The sequence below is a fragment of the Leptopilina boulardi genome, unplaced genomic scaffold (genome assembly GCF_019393585.1).
Source record: "Leptopilina boulardi isolate dan_hultmark-lab unplaced genomic scaffold, ZJU_Lbou_2.1 LbouV2_218, whole genome shotgun sequence".
Classification (NCBI taxonomy): domain Eukaryota; kingdom Metazoa; phylum Arthropoda; class Insecta; order Hymenoptera; family Figitidae; genus Leptopilina; species Leptopilina boulardi.
In genome coordinates this window covers 662,364-672,263 of record NW_026137772.1, presented here as the reverse complement: position 1 = coordinate 672,263, position 9,900 = coordinate 662,364, and positions in this window count along the sequence as shown.

Here is a 9,900-nt window from a genome sequence, read left to right as displayed (position 1 = left end):
TTTAAACAAAAGAATTTTTATTTATTACATTTAAAAAGCTTTTAAATTTTTTAATACAAAAATAATTTAGTTTTTAAAAATTTAGAAAATTTTTATATCTTGGAAATTTAAAAAATTATTTAGTTATGTAAATTATAAAATAAAAATTTTTTATCTTATTAATATTATATTTTTTATAAAAGTTATTAGATTTACTATATACATAAAAAGTAATTCACTCTTTTGTCCTGAATTGTTTTCTTCTGTAGCGATTTTTACAGCAATTTCTTCATCTGGTGTGGATTCTTCTTCTGAATCTTGTATAAAGTTTCGTCTGTTCTTCAATAATAATGTCTCTTTATTAGTAATGATGATTTCTTCGTTATCCTCGTCATCATCATTATCATCAACATCATCATGAAATAACCTTTTTCTACTTTTCTGTAAACAGAAATTAATTGACTTATCAGAGTTTCCACAAGAATCCATTTTCAAATTTTCCTGACATTTCCATGACTTTTCCATGACAAAAATATTTTTCTCTATACAAGGAAAACTTTATTGCAGATAACAAATTTTAACAAAAATAAAATGATATATGTAAAGGTATAAAAAAACATTTCTAAATTCATTCTTTTATTTTCGATTTAATTTAAAAAATCTCCCTGACAAAAAAATTATTTTCATGACATTTCGCTGATTTCATTGATAAAAAATTTTTTAATGACATTTACCTGACGTCTTAAACTAGTGGCAAGCCTGCTTATGTTCTTTATTTGCGACTATCAAAATATAATTACCGGTCTGGGTTTCTCCCCCTTTGTTGACTTGAAGTTAATGGAGCTTGTGTGAAACTGATGTTTCGTTTGTTAGGAAATCGTACCCGTTTCTCTCTGTTTTGCTTTTTAATGTCATCTGCACTTACTAAAAATGTAAAATAATAAATTGCCTTTATTAAAAATGAAATTTATGTTATTTAATTTAAAATTATAAGTAATTAAAACTATTTACTAGGTGTACTTTTATACTGTTATTGTCATAAATTACTATGATGTATATGAGACATTCCACGCCAAATTGACATATCATGAAAATTGACATTTTTAAATTGGCTCAAATTTTTTTACCTTCTTATACTCCATGAAAAAGAGGTCCATGATTTTTTTCAAATTTTTTTATGTAGCCGTTTAAGAGATATGAATTTTTCAAAATTTACCATTTTTAAGAAAAACATTTTTTTGATTGCTCATAACTTCTACAAAAATGGATCAATTTTAATGTTACCTATATGAAAAATTTCAGTTTTTTTATGGAATTTTTAAAAATTTGACGCAAAAAATTATCGAAAAATTATTTACCACTTTTTTTGTAATTTATTTGTTAAAATCTTATTTTCAAAATTGATTGTATCCTTCGATTTTTTTAAAATAATTTTTAAACAAAAATGATTCTTTTTACGCAAATTTTAAGCCTAATCCCGTCGTGGGTAAATGATTTTTACTATTTTTTCAGGATTTTTTTAAATTATCAAAATTGAGTATTTTCTCATGCAAACTTCAGATTATAAAGTACTACACATTCTTATGTATTTTTATGCGCTGATTATGAAAATCATAGTCACAATGACCGAACACTTGATTTTTATGGTGAAAACCATGAAAAATACCATAATTTAATGGTTTTTTGCTTTCATCTCATAATATAAGCAAAATTTTAAAAAATGCTTTAAACAAAAGTTGTACATCTCATAAAAATGCATTTTTTATGTATTACACTATTTTTGTTAAAACTTATTCGTTTTCTCAAAAAATGCCAAAAATGTTTAAACCACCATTAAAAAAACAAATTTCTACATTATTATTAGTTTTTTGGCAAAAAGCATAATACATAAAAAATGTATTTTTATGAGATCTACAACTTTTGTCTGAAGCATTTTTTATGAGATAAAAGCAAAAAAAACCATGAAATTATGATATTTTTCATGGTTTTCATAATGAAAATCAAGTGTTCGGTCATTGTGACTATGATTTTCATAATCAGGGCATAAAAATACATAAGAATGTGTAGTACCAAAATAATCTGAGGTTTGCCTGAAGTTGTTACTTTACTTCCATAGAACAATTTTATGGGGTAGCAAAAATTTTTGATAAATTACAATCGCAGGAAACTTAGCGTTCGTATTTACCTCGATACTTTGCAACTTTCCTAAAATACCGAAGTAAATACGAACGCCACTGTATTTCACAAAAATCTTAGGGAAAATAAATTTAAAGTATTGCAATTGTTAAACTTATATAAAAACTCAAAAAAATACGATAATAAACCTGTTATGTAATAATGCATCATATATAAATACAAAAATCAAACAGATTAAAAATTAAAATGCATTACACAATTAAAACCTTCAATAACTTTATCAAATCATAACGGATTTTTGCAAAACTTGCTACAGAAAGTATTTTGGAGTGATTGAATGTAAATACAAAAATAAAAGTCAAATTTTTTAAATTCAAAATGGCGGACTTTCCTAAAACTTATTTTTAAAAGTGATCAAATTTGCTAACACCAAATTCGTAATCAGCGACCCTGAAACCCCCCGAGTAACAATTTTCAAGCGAATCCAATGAATTTTTTAATTCTCGTCCGCCATTTTGAATTTTGAAAAACTGACTTCAAATTGGTAATTAGCGACCCCAAAAACCGTAGAATACCAAATTTTATTAAGATCCTGAAAAACTTTTTTCAACAAACCATTTGGCAAAAAAATTGAAACACTCCGTCGAGAGAACAGAGATTAAGTTTCTGCTTATTAATTACTAACGAGGATACGTATAGAAAGAAAAACTTTTTTCTATGTACTTTTATAATGTTAAAATAATAGTGTAGGGGAGGATGGGGCAAGGATAGTTAGGTAAGATATTTTTGGATCTAGCAGTGAAATTTAAACTGGCATCGGAAAAAGAATAATATTGTTCGAAAGCCTGTTTATTTAGCTACAATTTTGCTATACATTGTTTTCTTGTAGATGGCAATGCCTTCGAGATAATATTGGAAAAGTAAAAAAAAAATTTTAACTATCCTTGCCCCACTAGTGGGGCAAAGATAGTTGAAAATTTGTATTTACTAAGAATGATACAAAAAATCATGAAATTTGATTTTCCATTGTTTCAAGGTATCGAATTATATTTGTCAAGACTTAACAATAAAAATTATTGTTCTAATTAAATCGAATCATGTTTAATACAACTTAGCAGTTAAGGATGAGCATTTTTATCAAAAAAACATGTTTTTTGTGAATTTTTTGAAAAACAAAAAAATTATTAAATCGCGATCCATAAAAAGCAATTAGCATTTCGTTTGCAATTAAAAAATTGTGTTAGCCAGACATTACCTTGTCATAAGTATTACAACAAGGCACTAACTAGTTTTGCCCCGTGAGCGCTTTTTTCGAATTATCACAAATTTTTAGTACAAAAAAATTTTTTTTTTAAAAAAGCAATATGATATTCGTTTTCAGCACAAAATTTTATACCAGAAAACATTTACGCAACCAAACATATTTAATAAATTATATCCGCAAAAATAAGATTGAATAATAAAAATAAGGTGAAAATATTTTAGCAAAACTGAGATTTAACACAAATGGGCACGTAGCTTCTACAAATAGTGTCCCCGCAAGCTCAAATTTTTACTGTCGTCTTTTGGTGTTAAGACGAGTGTACATGATAAATGACCCGTTTTTTTGACGAGCCGTTTCTGTATTAGAGCCACTAACTATCCTTGCCCCACCCTCCCCTAATGAAATAAAAACAATTTTGTGTGGCTCTGATGTAAAAAAAATGATTGAAAATACCGTTCGGATTTACCCCGGTTTTCCAATTTTCCTGGGTAAATACGAACGGTCTGATATTATTAATAAAATTTTACAGAAGGCAAAAATGAAAAATAGTTTCTGTTCTAGTATTCATAACAAACAATTATAAATAATAAAATGAATTTTTAGCTTCTTTTTCTTCAAATACGAGACAAAATACTGAAAGAGTGTCATCTTTGATTTTCAATCTTTTTTGCAATACTCGTTATCTTTGTTTATGCTGTTGCTAATTAACAAACGAAAAATGGGATAATACTTAGAATCTCTTGAAGAGGATCTGAGGTAAAAATTCTCATATCGAACTTATTTTTAAAAATTTTAATTAAGCTGAAATAATTAGCGTTCGGATTTACCCCCCGTTCGGATTTACCCCGGCTGACCCTAATTTAAATTATTTTTTTAACAATAATTTATTCCTTTTGGCACGCAATCGACTTATTAGTTTAAGTAAACAAATAAAAGAAAATAATTTTTTTGTAAATGTTATTTTGAATATTAAACTGGACCGAAACTAGGTCTTAGGTGGACGGCAACTGGGACATCCACTGTAGGTAACATTAAAATTGATACATTTTGCTAATTTAAGATATTATGATCTTTACAAATTGTTCTGCCACTGTATTGAAGTTAAAAATATTATTATTTTAGAATTTTTAATTTTAAAAACATTTAAACCTAACCTAGATGATTTCTAATTTATATTTTTTCGTAAGAAAATATTGCCAAAAAACTTTAAGATTGAATGCCGAAAATGGCCGGTATAGTGCTGGTGCTCCGTTTAGATGTATGAATGCGTCAACGTTCATAAAAGGACAATTTTGACCTAACAAATATCAATTATTAATCACATTTTTGTAACAATATTAAATTGTTTGTGTGTATATGTGAAAATATTAATCTATTTATGACAATGTCTGATGATGAGAGACAAGAAAGCCATGAGGCCCATGCGGTAAGTTAAATATATCTATATATACGCTGCGTATATGTAAACAATACGAAATTTCATTTTGTAAATTCAAACAAATTAAATTAACAACAAGAGACATCTCTCTTTATATTATTTAAAAAGTGATTTGTTAAAATATGTGAAAGATATATTATAATAACATAACCTCTAAAAAATACCGCAATTTCCGAAACATCAAGAAAAACTATTTCATAATCAGATTCTATAAGACTGTAATTTCATTTAAGAGGATTTAATATAAATTTAATAAAAATTTAATAAATTTTTATAGTTAGAAAGAAATTAATTGATATGTGACAGTTGCGATTATTAAGTCATTTATCTATTTATATCGTCACCAATATTAAACGTCTTTATTTATAAATTTTATTTGAATCTATCAAACTATTACAAGGTCAAAAACAGTAACTTAAATATGCGACTGAAATTAAAGCTGATAATAATCACAATTTCTTATTATTATTAAAACTTTATTTATAATCCAAAATTCTACAAAAAATTCATTTAATTGATTTCTTTTAAATTTGAATTTATAAATGTTTTTTTAAATGGATTTATTATATAGAGTAATATTAATTCCTTTATTTTTATGATTTTAAATAAACTTACGACTTGAAAATTGTAAAAACAAATATTTCTTTCTCTTCATTTACTAAAATAAGACGAAATTTTGAAAATAATAAAATATAATGGTAAAGAATATTTTAATTTTTCAATTATATGTTAAGGAAAAATTAACTGTTCATTTTTTTTACTACTTTTCCGGTATCTTGGAATTTTTTTTTTCCATTATAACTATATTTTACAGTTTGATTATTTGTAACAAATTATATTGATGTTTGGGAAAAATTTCAAAAAGTATTAAATTAAGGCTATTTATACATTGAAAACACAAGTCGTTTTAACAAATACAATTTTTGTCCAGTGGGTAAAAACCATCGTAAAACGTTCCTAAAACGTTTTAGAACGTTTATCATGTCTGCCAAATAATGTTCGAAAAACGTTTCAATCTTTTTGAAACGTTTTACAAACATGGAACATTTTTGGAATGTTATTTGACAGACATGAAACGTTCTAAAAACTTTTTTGTAACGTTTTACGAACATTGATGGTTTGTTGCCCACTGGAAAATATATTTTCAATTCCTTTAAAAACTCTATATTTACAAGACTTTTGGAGTACAAATTTTAATAAATTATTATCTTGGAAAAATTATAAACATTACAGTTACCAGTTACTGACAAGGACAGATATGGAACATACAAAAATTACGTTACAGACGGTTCAAGAAATGAGATTCCATCCTCTACGTGGTATCGGTACCAAAAAATGCATCGAAATCCAGTAAGTTGTAACTGTTATTATACATGAGCTGTAATTTCTACCTTCCTTCAATTTTTTTTTCAACGTTTTAGGCTTATATACAAAAATTAAACTGCTAACAAATTTTCAAGGCTTTACAACATTTTTTCACATTATCATATTTTAAAATTTTTTAGTTGTGTCGTAATTAAAATTTTTCAAATGAGATTGCTATATTGGTATAAAAATTAAAGGGTATGATCAAATTTTTAAAAGAAGAAGTTCTTATAGAAGTCATTTCTCCAATATTTTGTTTAGATATTTGTAAATAGTGGTCATTTTCAATGTCTTACAAAAATTTGAGTAACTTTTAAAATAATGAACGCTTTTTAATATTATTCTCTTTATTGCAAAGGTCATTTTCTACAAAATGAGAATGAGAATTTTTCTTAGAAAATGTAGGTCGCCAAATTCGGACCAAAGTAATTCGAAAAATTTTAAATAATTTCATTAACTTAAAAATAATTTTTTAAATTCAAACATATATTTTTTTGTTCAATTCCCTTCAAAAATCTATAGCACATTATGTTTTATATATTTTCTAGAATGGTTTTTAGTACAAAAAAATTATTTCAAATTTTTTGGTTCAACTTTAACGACCTGCATTTTCTAAGAAAAAATTGCTTGTTATGCTTATAAGTAATTCGCACTCTGTAGAAAATGAGTTTTAATATAAGCCAAAGAATATTAAAAAGCGTTCATTATTTTAAAAGTTATTCAAATTTTTGTAAAATATTTAAAATAACGAATTTTTAAAAATATCTAAATAAAATATTTGCCCAATGGCTTCTCTCAATTTTGAATGATATTTTATAGTGATTGTTAAATTTGTTGAAACAACTTAATTATATGAATTTCTAACTAAAATTTTATATAAAAATTTTTTAATGAAAAAAAGGTTAAATATTCGCTATTTTTTTTGATAACTAAGCATAACCCCCAAATTGAAACAAAATTTATGTACACTATAAAAATTAAAATTTTCTTGTACTAGGAACGACAGTCATTTAACCAAATTACTTATGAGAAAGAAAATAACACTGATGAGATAATGGAAATTTCATCTGAAAATACAAATTCTTTGTCAGTACTGTACGATCAAACTACGGGTAATGAAGAAAAAATGGATTTATTAGAACAGGAAGACCTTGCTCATACAAAGGTAGAAACGAATTTACAGGATCAAATGCATTGCTTATCGGACGTGGATTCTAATAAGCCAAATTTTACAGAACAAGAAAATTACATAAGTGATTATGAAGGGGTAGGTTGATATTTTAAGTATTTCTTTTATAACTAAAGAGATACATATGTGCGATACTACGACGTCGGATTTTAGTTTACATTTTAATTTCTGGCAAACATTTTTTTCCGTTTTTTAAAAAGAAAAGGTTCACGAATTCTCTTATTTTTTGTAGAAAAATTTTCGAGTTATGAATTTTCGAAATTTTGATATTTTTATAGCAGATATATTTTTAATTACCTTTAACTCGAAAATTATTTATTTTAGAAAAATTTCTGGAAGACAAAAAAAATTTTGTTTTTTCCTCGATTTTAAAATAAAGTTAAGAAAAATATTTTGATTTTTTAATGAAAAAATCCTATTTTTTATAAATAATTCATTTTTTTCCAATTTGGGTTTTTTCCGTTCCTTTTTCTATTTTTCTAATCAAAATTTATTTTGCAAAATTTAAATAATTTTAAATAATTTTGATTTTCTAATAGGGAATTACAGAAATATATTTTTTAAAAATATTTTTTTTATAAAATAATTATTTAAACATGAAATTTTATAAAGCCTACTCCAAAACTGTTTGAAAACTATTTTTACCATTCCCAGAAAATAAAAAATCAATAAAAATATTTTAAAAAAAGGTTTTAAATTGAAAAAAAAGAAATTGTTCTTTTTAAATGTAAATTTTAAAAAATGTCTTTTTATTTTCATTTTTATTGTTTTGGACAAAAATGTGTTTTGTCACTGGAATTCTGCATTAGTCTTATTATAATATAGCGTAAAATAAATAATAAACATATTTTTTTATAAACAAATTATTCAAACAATAAGATTTATCAGACCTAATCTAAAATTATATGCACTCTTTTCTAGAATTAATTTTAAAAAATGATAAACAATTGTCCAATTTAAAAAAAAATGAATTTGTTTATAAAAAATTATGTTGTTTTAAACAGAAATTCAAAAAAAAATTTTTTCATGAAATTTATTTAAAAATTAAGGAAATACCAAACTTTTTTCTCTTAGAAAAGTTTTTCTAAAATCAATAATTTTTATGTTATAGGTAATTGAAAATATGTCTGCTTTAAAAAAATCAAAATTTCGAATATTTTTTTGACAGCATTTAAAATGTGTAATGGAATTTGACGTGGAATCACTTATATATGAGACATTCTACGCCAAATTGACATTTTTAAATTGGCTCAAATTTTTTTACCTTTTTATACTCCATGAAAAAGAGGTCCATGATTTTTTTCAAATTTTTTTATGTAGCCGTTTAAGAGATATGAATTTTTCAAAATTTACCATTTTTAAGAAAAACATTTTTTTGATTGCTCATAACTTCTACAAAAATGGATCAATTTTAATGTTACCTATATGAAAAATTTCAGTTTTTTTATGGAATTTTTAAAAATTTGACGCAAAAAATTATCGAAAAATTATTTACCACTTTTTTTGTAATTTATTTGTTAAAATCTTATTTTCAAAATTGATTGTATCCTTCGATTTTTTTAAAATAATTTTTAAACAAAAATGATTCTTTTTACGCAAATTTTAAGCCTAATCCCGTCGTGGGTAAATGATTTTTACTATTTTTTCAGGATTTTTTTAAATTATCAAAATTGAGTATTTTCTCATGCAAACTTCAGATTATAAAGTACTACACATTCTTATGTATTTTTATGCGCTGATTATAAAAATCATAGTCACAATGACGGAACACTTGATTTTTATGGTGAAAACCATGAAAAATACCATAATTTAATGGTTTTTTGCTTTCATCTCATAATATAAGCAAAATTTTAAAAAATGCTTTAAACAAAAGTTGCACATCTCATAAAAATACATTTTTTATGTATTACACTATTTTTGTTAAAACTTATTCGTTTTCTCAAAAAATGCCAAAAATGTTTAAACCACCATTAAAATGACAAATTTCTACATTATTATTAGTTTTTTGGCAAAAAGCATAATACATAAAAAATGTATTTTTATGAGATCTACAACTTTTGTCTGAAGCATGTAAAATGAAAAAAAAAATTCCAAGATACCGGAAAAGTAGTAAAAAAAATGAACAGTTAATTTTTCCTTAACATATAATTGAAAAATTAAAATATTCTTTACCATTATATTTTATTATTTTCAAAATTTCGTCTTATTTTAGTAAATGAAGAGAAAGAAATATTTGTTTTTACAATTTTCAAGTCGTAAGTTTATTTAAAATCATAAAAATAAAGGAATTAATATTACTCTATATAATAAATCCATTTAAAAAAACATTTATAAATTCAAATTTAAAAGAAATCAATTAAATGAATTTTTTGTAGAATTTTGGATTATAAATAAAGTTTTAATAATAATAAGAAATTGTGATTATTATCAGCTTTAATTTCAGTCGCATATTTAAGTTACTGTTTTTGACCTTGTAATAGTTTGATAGATTCAAATAAAATTTATAAATAAAGACGTTTAATATTGGTG